The following is a 12,808-nucleotide window of genomic DNA, read 5'->3' as shown; positions in this document are numbered from 1 at the left end:
GGTGGAGCAGCTCTGTCTTGAAGAATGGGCAAAAATCTCAGTTTCAATGTGTGGAAAGCACATAGAGACTTATCTAAAGCAACTTGCAGCTGTAATTGCAGCAAAGGGAGGCTCTACAAAGTACTATCTTTGAGGGGACAAATAGTTATGCACACTAAAGTTTTCAGGTATTTTGTCCTATTTGGTGTTTGCTTCGCAAAAAAAAGAAAACCAAATGTTCACAGTTGTAGGCATGTTCTTTTACATGAACTGATGCAAACCCTCAGAAGAAAGTGAAATTCCTGGTTGTGAGATAGCGAAACATGAAAAATGAAGTTTACAAATACTTTTGCAAGTCACTCTCTGTAAATACATAGGTCTAAGTGAAGCCTCCCTCACAGACTCCGCTGCTCACCTGTTCATGAAATGGCAGTTGTTGGAGCATATGACCAGAATTTTCACTCAGCCCCCTTCAATTGAAACTTTTCCAAATGTAATGTTTTTCTATTGAGGCTGCTGGACAGGTTTGGTCATATTCTCTTTCAATAATTGCCTTTTTGAGAACAGGCATTGCTAATATGGTTAACTGGAAAAAAAATATTCCAGCTGCTTTGATAAAGGTAAAGATAAGGTGTCCAGTCCCATTAATTTTGTAAGAGGATGACAAGATTCAATCATCAACCCTCTTGTTCCTTTTCTAATTTAAAAACTTTATGTAAAGTCTAAAAAAGTTGCATTTACTTCATTTATGTTGAGTTTTATTTCTAGTTTCAACATAGATAATCTTCACATTCTGTCCTATAGCAATGAGCTCCATACAAGAAGGAATCCTAATTTAAGCTTTCCTAAATCACATACAAGACCAGCGAAATAAAGGTTACAGCTCAGTCAGCAAAAGGGCCTGGCAAACACAGCGACAAGCTGCGCTGATATCCATAAATTATTCTGCAGAGAGATGGACTGGGGACATAGCAATAGAGAAGGTGAGAGAAGAAAAAATGGGTTACCGTAAGTCAGTCAAGCCAAGGTGACACATAACGGCAAAAATGCACAACATATCAATAAGGTTTGCCATATCTATTTGAGTTTATACATGTAGGCTGGTATTTCAGAGTCTAAATGCCAAGCCAGGATTTTCAATGAGGTTCCTATTTTAAGTCATATTAGTCAAATTTGTATATGTTAATGAACCCCCAGTATCTTATTATGTTAAGGTTGAATAATAGCACATTTCACATACATTATGTCGGCAATTTTTTTGCCTTCTGAATTTCTGGTTTTCTTCTTGAAAAAAAAAACAATAACCTGCAATGATTCAGTATGATATTGTTATAGCCAATCTCCAAGGGCTTTTGTTCCATGATAAATCATCATTTCCAAGGTTAGATTCAATCACATTAAAAATTTCCGTCCAAAGTACAAGACTTGTGTTCAAACTTTTCATAAACTGCTTTACGATCTTCTGATGCAGGCAAAGCAACTACATCAACAGTATAAAATAAACCCTAGGCCGTCTGTCTACTAACTGTACAGAACCATAGCAGTCCAAGTAAGAGGCCTACTATCTGCCATCTAAAACCACATTCATTACATTACCTTTAATTTCCACAAGTTGGTAATGTCAGCCTTGGGAACTTAGCTCACGCTTAATTTAAATAAAAGTTGTTAAATACAGGCTTTCAACAGTATGGCAGTGTTTCGCAATATATAGGTCAAAACCAGTTTATAATAAATGTGGACCCTAGGGAAATAGAAGGTGTAGACTCCAGCTTATTTTTAAATATTTTTTTCCACATAAATTTACCATTTATTGTAAGGAGAAATTGAATATGCGACATTCACGCATGATAGAAACTTCAGCAAGCAACTAAAATTACAGCGTAGTAGCATGTGAAACACTGCAGAGTATGGACAACAGCTGTTTCGCGCTAAGCAATCACTTCTTCCATGGGCCAAAACTTTTACTTGCTGAAGTTTCTAATACAGGTGAGTGCCACATATTCAATTTCTCCTTTTTAATTTGGATTTTTGACCTCTTTGTGCACATTGCTGAGCATCATTGTAGTGTGTGGGGAAGAATTTTTTTTGGCTTAAGTGCCAGTACTAACCTTCTCTTCTTGGACTAAATTCACATTATAGTGCCTTAATGCTATTGGTAACACTCAGCTTCGGTTTATATCCCAAAAAGGGCTAGTACTAATTATTCTGAATCCTGTTTATTTAGCATCTATCCTTTTATTTTCTTACCCAGTGGGTTCATGGACCTAGAAAAAAACCTTATAACTGATGGAACTTCTTTCGGGCCATAAATACCCAAAGTATGTAATTTAACTACTTATCAAATACCCATTGGCTATAAATACCCATAGCCTACACTTTTCTTGGCAGTCCACACTTTACTGTGCACTGACAGGCTTCCTCCTCCAGACCCAATGGTTATAGGTAGGGTTGAGCGAAACGGGTCGAACATTTTCAAAAGTCGCCGACTTTTGGCTAAGTCGGGGTTTCATGAAACCCGATCCGACCCCTGTGCGGGGTCGGCCATGCGGTACGCGACTTTCGCGCCAAAGTCGCGTTTCAATGACGCGAAAAGCGCCATTTCTCAGCCAATGAAGGTAAACGCAGAGTGTGGGCAGCGTGATGACATAGGTCCTGGTCCCCACCATCTTTGAGAAGGGCATTGCAGTGATTGGCTTGCTGTCTGCGACGTCACAGGGGCTATAAAGAGGCGTTCCCGCCGACCGCCATCTTACTGCTGCTGATCTGAGCTTAGGGAGAGGTTGCTGCCGCTTTGTCAGAAGCAGGGATAGCGTTAGGCAGGGTCCATTAACCACAAAACCGCTTGTGCTGCAGCGATTTGCACTGTCCAACACCACCCTCGGTGTGCAGGGACAGTGGAAGTTTTTTTTTTTTTTTTCCCCCTCAGCGCTGTAGCTCATTGGGCTGCCCTAGAAGGCTCCCTGATAGCTGCATTGCTGTGTGTACGCCGCTGTGCAAACCAACTGCTTTTTTCAAAGCACAAATCCTCTTGTTCCTTCCTTTCTGCACAGCTATCTTTTTTGTTTGTCCACACTTTTTATTTGATTTGTGCATCAGTCCACTCCTTATTGCTGCCTGCCATACCTGGCTGAGATTACTGCAGGCAGGGAGATAGTAATTGTAGGACATTCCCTGTTTTTTTTTTTTTTTGGTGGGAGATTAAGATTGGCAATTTGGCATTTCTGCTAGAGTGCCATCCCTGTGTGTGCCATCTCTCTCACATAGTGGGCCATAGAAAGCCTTTTCATTTTTCTGTATTTTTTTTTGTGGGGTGTATAAATTCTCCCTGATAAAAATACAGTGGGAGATTAATATTAGCCTTTGGGCTTGTGTGCCAGTCCTGAGTGTGCCATCTCTCTCACAAATAGTGGGCCATAGAAAGCCTATTTAATTTTTTTTTGGGTTTTATAAATTTTCCCTGAAAAAAGGGAGATTAATATTGGCCTCTGGGCTTGTGTGCCAGTTGTGAGCGTGCCATCTGTGCCAGCCCTGAGCGTGCCATCTCTCTCACAAATAGTGGGCCATAGAAAGCCTATTTAATTTTTTTTTTTGGTTTTATAAATTCTCCCTGAAAAAAAGGGAGATTAATATTGGCCTCTGGGGTTGTGTGCCAGTTGTGAGCGTGCCATCTGTGCCAGTCCTGAGCGTGCCATCTCTCTCACAAATAGTGGGCCATAGAAAGCCTATTTAATTTTTTTTTTGGTTTTATAAATTTTCCCTGAAAAAAGGGAGATTAATATTGGCCTCTGGGCTTGTGTGCCAGTTGTGAGCGTGCCATCTGTGCCAGTTGTGAGCGTGCCATCTCTCTCACAAATAGTGGGCCATAGAAAGCCTATTTAATTTTTTTTTTGGTTTTATAAATTTTCCCTGAAAAAAGGGAGATTAATATTGGCCTCTGGGCTTGTGTGCCAGTTGTGAGCGTGCCATCTGTGCCAGTCCTGAGCGTGCCATCTCTCTCACAAATAGTGGGCCATAGAAAGCCTATTTAATTTTTTTTTTGGTTTTATAAATTCTCCCTGAAAAAAAGGGAGATTAATATTGGCCTCTGGGCTTGTGTGCCAGTTGTGAGCGTGCCATCTGTGCCAGTCCTGAGCGTGCCATCTCTCTCACAAATAGTGGGCCATAGAAAGCCTATTTAATTTTTTTTTTGGTTTTATAAATTTTCCCTGAAAAAAGGGAGATTAATATTGGCCTCTGGGCTTGTGTGCCAGTTGTGAGCGTGCCATCTGTGCCAGCCCTGAGCGTGCCATCTCTCTCACAAATAGTGGGCCATAGAAAGCCTATTTAATTTTTTTTTTTGGTTTTATAAATTCTCCCTGAAAAAAAGGGAGATTAATATTGGCCTCTGGGGTTGTGTGCCAGTTGTGAGCGTGCCATCTGTGCCAGTCCTGAGCGTGCCATCTCTCTCACAAATAGTGGGCCATAGAAAGCCTATTTAATTTTTTTTTGGTTTTATAAATTTTCCCTGAAAAAAGGGAGATTAATATTGGCCTCTGGGCTTGTGTGCCAGTTGTGAGCGTGCCATCTGTGCCAGCCCTGAGCGTGCCATCTCTCTCACAAATAGTGGGCCATAGAAAGCCTATTTAATTTTTTTTTTGGTTTTATAAATTTTCCCTGAAAAAAGGGAGATTAATATTGGCCTCTGGGCTTGTGTGCCAGTTGTGAGCGTGCCATCTGTGCCAGTCCTGAGCGTGCCATCTCTCTCACAAATAGTGGGCCATAGAAAGCCTATTTAATTTTTTTTTTGGTTTTATAAATTCTCCCTGAAAAAAAGGGAGATTAATATTGGCCTCTGGGCTTGTGTGCCAGTTGTGAGCGTGCCATCTGTGCCAGTCCTGAGCGTGCCATCTCTCTCACAAATAGTGGGCCATAGAAAGCCTATTTAAATATTTTTTTGGTTTTATAAATTCTCCCAGAAAAAAAGGGAGATTAATATTGGCCTCTGGGCTTCTGTGCCAGTCCTGAGCGTGCCATCTGTGCCAGTCCTGAGCGTCCCATCTCTCTCACAAATAGTGGGCCATAGAAACCCTATTTTTTTTTTTTGGGGGGTTTTAGAAATTCTCCCTGAAAAAAAAAGGGAGATTAATATTGCCCTTTGGGCTTGTGTGCCAGTACTAAGCGTGCCATCTCTCTCTCTCTCTCTCTCAGTCAGTGGGCCATAGAACGCCTATTTTTGGTTTTATTTGTTTTCTAAATTCTCCCTGAAAAAATCATTTTATTTTATTTGGTTTCTAAATTCTTCCTGATAAAATCATATTTTTTTTATTATTTTTTTTTCTAAAGTCTCCCTGAAAAAAACAAAACAAAAAAAAAACAAACAAAAAAAACAGTGGGGGATTAATATTGGCCTTTCTGCTTGTGTGCCAGTCTTGACTCCTGTGTGCGTCATCTCTCACTCAGTGGGCCATAGAACGCCTATTTTTTGTTTTATTAGTTTTATAAATTCTCCCTGAAAAAATCATTTTATTTTATTTGGTTTCTAAATTCTTCCTGATAAAATCATATTTTTTTTATTATTTTTTTTTCTAAAGTCTCCCTGAAAAAAAAAAAAAAAAAACAGTGGGAGATTAATATTGGCCTTTCTGCTTGTGTGCCAGTCTTGACTCCTGTGTGCGTCATCTCTCAGTCAGTGGGCCATAGAACGCCTATTTTTGGTTTTATTTGTTTTATAAATTCTTCCTGAAAAAATCATTTTATTTTATTTGGTTTCTAAATTCTTCCTGATAAAATCATATTTTTTTTATTATTTTTTTTTCTAAAGTCTCCCTGAAAAAAAAAAAAAAAAACAACCAAAAAAAACAGTGGGAGATTAATATTGGCCTTTCTGCTTGTGTGCCAGTCTTGACTCCTGGGTGTGCCATCTCTCTCTCTCTCTCTCTCTCTCTCTCTCCAATTGTGGTCCATAGAAAGCCTATATTTTTTTTCCTTGATTTGGGTTCCAAAATCTACCAGAGAAAATAACTACATCAATCATTGGTAGAAAAATATTGGCCTCTGGGCTTGTGTGCCACTCCTGACTCCTGTGTGCGTCATCTCTCAGTCAGTGGGCCATAGAACGCCTATTTTTGTTTTTATTTGTTTTATAAATTCTCCCTGAAAAAATCATTTTATTTTATTTGGTTTCTAAATTCTTCCTGATAAAATCATATTTTTTTTATTATTTTTTTTTCTAAAGTCTCCCTGAAAAAAAAAAAAAAACAAAAAACAAACCCCCCCAAAAAATGGGAGATTAATATTGGCCTTTCTGCTTGTGTGCCAGTCTTGACTCCTGGGTGTGCCATCTCTCTCTCTCTCTCTCTCTCTCTCTCTCTCTCTCTCTCTCCAATTGTGGTCCATAGAAAGCCTATATTTTTTTTCCTTGATTTGGGTTCCAAAATCTACCAGAGAAAATAACTCCATCAATCATTGGTAGAAAAATATTGGCCTCTGGGCTTGTGTGCCACTCCTGATTCCTGTGTGCGTCATCTCTCACTCAGTGGCCCATAGAAAGCATATAGTTTGTTACATTTGTTTTCTAAATTCTCCCTGCAAAAATCTATTTTTTTTTTTTTGGGGGGTTTCTAAAGTGTTCCTGAAAAAAATAAAAATAAAAAAAAAATAATAGTGTGACATTAATATTAACATTTGTGCTTCAGTGACAGTCCTGCGTGTGGGGCATCTCTCTAATTTGCAGCCACCAAAAACAGAGTGTGTAACATTGGGCCTGATTTTCGCTGTGGTCTCACCAACCTGTAAAGGGTTAGCTAAATCATACTGAAGTTATAGCTCACCGTGTAAGTTGTGTGACTGCAACAAATAACGTTAGTTTGGTTACGTTTTTAAAACAATGAGGAAGTCTAGTGGAAGAGGTCGTGGCCGGGGGCGTTCATTGTCAGCTGGTAATGAGGGTAGTGGTAGTGGTGGAGCATCAGGTGGTCGTGGGGAAAAAAATATTGCACCTAAGTCTGGAGCTGTGGAGCCAGGTTCGTCGTCCGGCTACACAAGGCCTCGAACGCTCCCTTTTCTGGGATTAGGAAAACCGCTTTTAAAGCCGGAGCAGCAAGAGCAAGTTTTGGCTTATCTTGCTGACTCAGCCTCTAGCTCTTTTGCCTCCTCTCGTGAAACTGGTAAAAGTAAAAGCAGCGCGTCGTTAGTGGATGTTCACGGTCAGGGACAAGTCACTTCCTTGTCCTCTTCAGCAAAAACAACAACAGAGAAGAATGCAGCAGGCGACACAACGGGTTACTCCATGGAGCTCTTTACACATACCGTCCCTGGCTTAGAAAGTGAAGCAGTTAACAGTCCATGCCCATTACAAGTTGAATCTGACATGGAGTGCACTGACGCACAGCCACAGCCAGACTACTATGCTGGTCCTTTGACTCAGACCACAACATTGCCCTCGCAGGGTGCTGATCAAGAATCAGACCCTGATGAGACTATGTTGCCCCATCACGAACGCTATACCACCAAACGACACGGTGACACAGACGAAGTTGCGCAGGAGGTACAAGAAGAGTTATTAGATGACCCAGTTCTTGACCCCGATTGGCAGCCATTGGGGGAACAGGGTGCAGGCGGCAGCAGTTCTGAAGCAGAGGAGGAGGAGGGGCCGCAGCAGGCATCAACATCGCCACAGGTTCCATCTGCCGGGCCCGTATCTTGCCCAAAACGCGTGGCAAAGCCAAAACCTGGTGGAGGACAGCGTGGCCATCCGGTTAAAGCTCAGTCTGCAATGCCTGAAAAGGTATCCGATGCTAGAAAGAGTGCAGTCTGGCATTTTTTTAAACAACATCCAATTGATCAGCGCAAAGTCATCTGTCAAAAATGTTCTACTTCCTTAAGCAGAGGTCAGAATCTGAAAAGTCTCAATACTAGTTGCATGCATAGACATTTAACCACCATGCATTTGAAAGCTTGGACTAACTACCAAACGTCCCTTAAGGTTGTTGCACCCTCGGCCAATGAAGCTAGTCATCAACGCAACATCCCTTCCGGCAGTGTAGGACCACCATTTAGCGCACCACCTGCTGTATCTGTGCAGGTATCTTTGCCAGGCCAAAGCAGTCAGGGTCAGGGAATCACAAGTTTCGTAGTAGGAAACACTGCATCTAGGGCACCGGCGGCAACAATACCATCTCCCACCGTCTCTCAGTCTGCCATGTCCACCGGCACCCCCGCTAGTTCCACGATCTCCAGCTCTCCAGTCCAGCTCACCCTACATGAGACTATGGTTAGAAAAAGGAAATACTTAGCCTCGCATCCGCGTACACAGGGTTTGAACGCCCACATAGCTAGACTAATCTCGTTAGAGATGATGCCCTACCGGTTAGTTGAAAGCGAAGCTTTCAAAGACCTGATGGACTACGCTGTACCACGCTACGAGCTACCCAGTCGACACTTTTTTTCCAGAAAAGCCATCCCAGCCCTCCACCAGCATGTTAAAGAGCGCATCGTCCATGCACTCAGGCAATCTGTGAGCACAAAGGTGCACCTGACAACAGATGCATGGACCAGTAGGCATGGCCAGGGACGTTACGTGTCCATCACGGCACACTGGGTAAATGTGGTGGATTCAGGGTCCACAGGGGACAGCAAGTTTGGGACAGTTCTGCCTAGCCCACGGTCTAGTAAACAGTTGTCTGTAGCCGTTCGCACCCCCTCCTCCTCCTCCTCCTCGTCCTCCTGCAGAAGCAAGAGCTCGTCCACAGACCGCAGTCGCACAAACACTCCATCCGCACCTGCCACTGTTGCACACCAGGTCTCCCATTATGGGGCAGCTACTGGCAAACGTCAGCAGGCTGTATTGGCTATGAAGTGTTTGGGCGACAATAGACACACCGCGGAAGTTCTGTCCGAGTTCTTGCAGCAAGAAACGCAGTCGTGGCTGGGCACTGTAGATCTTGAGGCAGGCAAGGTAGTGAGTGATAACGGAAGGAATTTCATGGCTGCCATCTCCCTTTCCCAACTGAAACACATTCCTTGCCTGGCTCACACCTTAAACCTGGTGGTGCAGTGCTTCCTGAAAAGTTATCCGGGGTTATCCGACCTGCTCCTCAAAGTGCGTGGACTTTGCGCACATATCCGCCGTTCGCCTGTACACTCCAGCCGTATGCAGACCTATCAGCGTTCTTTGAACCTTCCCCAGCATCGCCTAATCATAGACGTTGCAACAAGGTGGAACTCAACACTGCACATGCTTCAGAGACTGTGCGAACAGAGGCGGGCTGTTATGTTTTTGTGGGAGGATACACATACACGGGCAGGCAGTAGGATGGCAGACATGGAGTTGTCAGGTGTGCAGTGGTCGAAGATTCAAGACATGTGTCAAGTCCTTCAGTGTTTTGAGGAATGCACACGGCTGGTTAGTGCAGACAACGCCATAATAAGCATGAGCATCCCCCTAATGCGTCTGCTGATGCAAAGTTTGACGCACATAAAGGATCAGGCGTCTGCACCAGAGGAAGAGGAAAGCCTTGATGACAGTCAGCGATTGTCTGGTCAGGGCAGTGTACATGACGAGGTACCGGGCGAAGAGGAGGTGGAGGATGAGGAGGATGATGGGGATGAGTATATTTTTAATGAGGAAGCTTTCCCGGGGGCACGGGAAATTGGTGGCGTGGCAAGGCCGGGTTCTGGTTTTTTGAGGGACACAAGTGACGTAGATTTGCCTGCAACTGCCCCTCAACCAAGCACAACCGCAGATTTGACAACGGGAACTTTGGCCCACATGGCGGATTATGCCTTGCGTATCCTCAAAAGGGACACACGCATTACAAAAATGATGAACGATGACGATTACTGGTTGGCCTGCCTCCTTGATCCTCGCTATAAAGGCAAATTGCAAAATATTATGCCACATGAGAACTTGGAACTAATATTAGCAACAAAACAATCAACTCTTGTTGACCGTTTGCTTCTGGCATTCCCTGCACACAGCGCCCGTGATCGTTCTCACACGAGCTCCAGGGGCCAGCAGACCAGAGGTGTTAGAGGGGCAGAAATCAGAAGTGGCGTTGGCCAGAGGGGTTTTCTGACCAGGTTGTGGAGTGATTTTTCTATGACCGCAGACAGGACAGGTACTGCAGCATCAATTCAAAGTGACAGGAGACAACATTTGTCCAGTATGGTTACAAACTATTTTTCATCCCTTATCGACGTTCTCCCTCAACCGTCATTCCCATTTGATTACTGGGCATCCAAATTAGACACCTGGCCAGAATTGGCAGAATATGCATTGCAGGAGCTTGCTTGCCCGGCAGCTAGTGTCCTATCAGAAAGAGTATTCAGTGCTGCAGGTTCAATACTAACAGAAAAAAGGACTCGTCTGGCTACCCAAAATGTAGATGATCTAACCTTCATTAAAATGAACCACAACTGGATTTCAAAATCTTTTGCCCCACCCTGCCCGGCTGACACCTAGCTTTCCTATGAAAAGGTCTTGCCTGTGGACTATTCTGAATGACTTTTCCAATCTCGTAATTTTCTTCACCTGATTGTCCAGCATACGACATGTTTCCACCTCACGAAATGGCCAAACTCCCCACACGGGGCCGTGCTATCGCCACTTTGCGCTTGGACCCTTGAGAGTGCTGTTTGTCTGAAGAGGTGGGTGTGGCCGCTTTTGGTCGACGGCACTGCCACTGGGTCCCTCATAGTACAATAAAGTGTCTCTGGCGGTGGTGGTGCGCACCCAACGTCAGACACACCGTTGTAATATGAGGGGCCCTGTGCCTGTACCGCCGGCCACAAGACAGTTCCCCCCCCAGCTCAAACAGTGCTCTACCACTAGCAAAATTATCTCTCACAGCTTCACCAATGTGTAGTCTAGGCGCTGACATCCTTCAATGCCTGGCACTGACAATACCATTGTTTTGACATTTTTGTTATGTTAGGCCTTCGAAGCCTGTCTGCGGTCCCTTCTTTCTACAACTACTACACTGACCAGGCCACTGCTGGCCGTGTTACCCTGGAACCAATTTAAAAGTGCCTACAGCCAGCCCAAGTTTGTTATGTTAGGCCTTCGAAGCCTGTCTGCGGTCACTCCTTCCACTAGACTTCCACAGACCAGACCACTGCTGCCCGTGTACCCCTGGAACCAATTTAAAAGTGCCTACAGCCAGCCCAAGTTTGTTATGTTAGGCCTTGGAAGCCTGTCTGCAGTCACTCCTTCCACTAAACTTCCACTGACCAGACCACTGCTGCCCGTGTACCCCTGGAACCAATTTAAAAGTGCCTACAGCCAGCCCAAGTTTGTTATGTTAGGCCTTCGAAGCCTGTCTGCGGTCACTCCTTCCACTAGACTTCCACAGACCAGACCACTGCTGCCCGTGTACCCCTGGAACCAATTTAAAAGTGCCTACAGCCAGCCCAAGTTTGTTATGTTAGGCCTTGGAAGCCTGTCTGCGGTCACTCCTTCCACTAGACTTCCACTGACCAGACCACTGCTGCCCGTGTACCCCTGGAACCAATTTAAAAGTGCCTACAGCCAGCCCAAGTTTGTTATGTTAGGCCTTGGAAGCCTGTCTGCGGTCACTCCTTCCACTAGACTTCCACTGACCAGACCACTGCTGCCCGTGTACCCCTGGAACCAATTTAAAAGTGCCTACAGCCAGCCCAAGTTTGTTATGTTAGGCCTTCGAAGCCTGTCTGCGGTCACTCCTTCCACTAGACTTCCACAGACCAGACCACTGCTGCCCGTGTACCCCTGGAACCAATTTAAAAGTGCCTACAGCCAACCCAAGTTTGTTATGTTAGGCCTTGGAAGCCTGTCTGCGGTCACTCCTTCCACTAGACTTCCACTGACCAGACCACTGCTGCCCGTGTACCCCTGGAACCAATTTAAAAGTGCCTACAGCCAGCCCAAGTTTGTTATGTTAGGCCTTGGAAGCCTGTCTGCGGTCACTCCTTCCACTAGACTTCCACTGACCATACACTGCTGCCCATGTACCCCTGGAACAAATTTAAAAGTGCCTACAGCCAGCCCAAGTTTGTTATGTTAGGCCTTCGAAGCCTGTCTGCGTCCCGTTCTTTCAACTACAACTACACTGACCAGGCCACTGATGGCCGTGTTCCCCTGGAACCAATTTTAACTTGCCTACAGCCAGCCCTATGTTATTATGTTAGGCCTTCGAAGCCTGTCTGCGTCCCGTTCTTTCAACTACAACTACACTGACCAGGCCACTGATGGCCGTGTTCCCCTGGAACCAATTTTAACTTGCCTACAGCCAGCCCAATGTTAGGCCTTTGATGCCTGTCTGCCGTCACTCCTTCCACTAGGCCTCCACTGACCTGTCTATTGCTGCCCGTGTACCCCTTGAACCAACATCATTAAATATAAAAAAAATTAATTTGATTATAAAAAATAAGATCGTGTTGAGATCTCAAATGCAGACATTTTAACAATCAAAACAAACACACAACAAATATCTGGAACTGTACTACAAAGGTCCAACAGCTACAATTTCTTTCTCCTGCAAGAAGTTAACTGAAAGTTTTTTGGAGTTGTTAACACAGATATGGCATCCACCGAGTGTTGTCCTGTCGCGTCTCCTTTAAATTATTTCCAATAAGATGTTAAACTATTAATTTAATAAAATCAATAATTAAAAAAATAATTGAGTAAGTCAAAAGCACATTGCAAATAAACATTAATTACAAATCAAGAAGCATGGCGCGTCCGAGGGTGAGTAGATACCGAATAAGAATATAATCACCCTCGGACGCGCAATGCTTATTTACAACAGCCTTCCTTCCTAAGAATCAGCCCTTTCGTGGTGTAGAGAGAGGTTGTGTTACACTCCAAGGTGTT

General features: G+C 44.1%; 1 protein-coding gene across 1 annotated transcript in view; it reads right to left on the bottom strand.

Moving 5' to 3' along the window:
• The window catches only part of CDH23 (cadherin related 23), a 1,839,731-nt gene that overhangs the window by 1,684,975 nt on the left and 141,948 nt on the right, over nucleotides 1-12,808 (bottom strand). The window lies entirely within an intron of this gene.

The sequence above is a fragment of the Ranitomeya imitator genome, chromosome 2, assembly GCF_032444005.1.
Source record: "Ranitomeya imitator isolate aRanImi1 chromosome 2, aRanImi1.pri, whole genome shotgun sequence".
Taxonomy (NCBI): Eukaryota; Metazoa; Chordata; class Amphibia; order Anura; family Dendrobatidae; genus Ranitomeya; species Ranitomeya imitator.
Note: the sequence above shows the minus strand (reverse complement) of the source record. Positions and strands in the feature narration are given on the sequence as shown.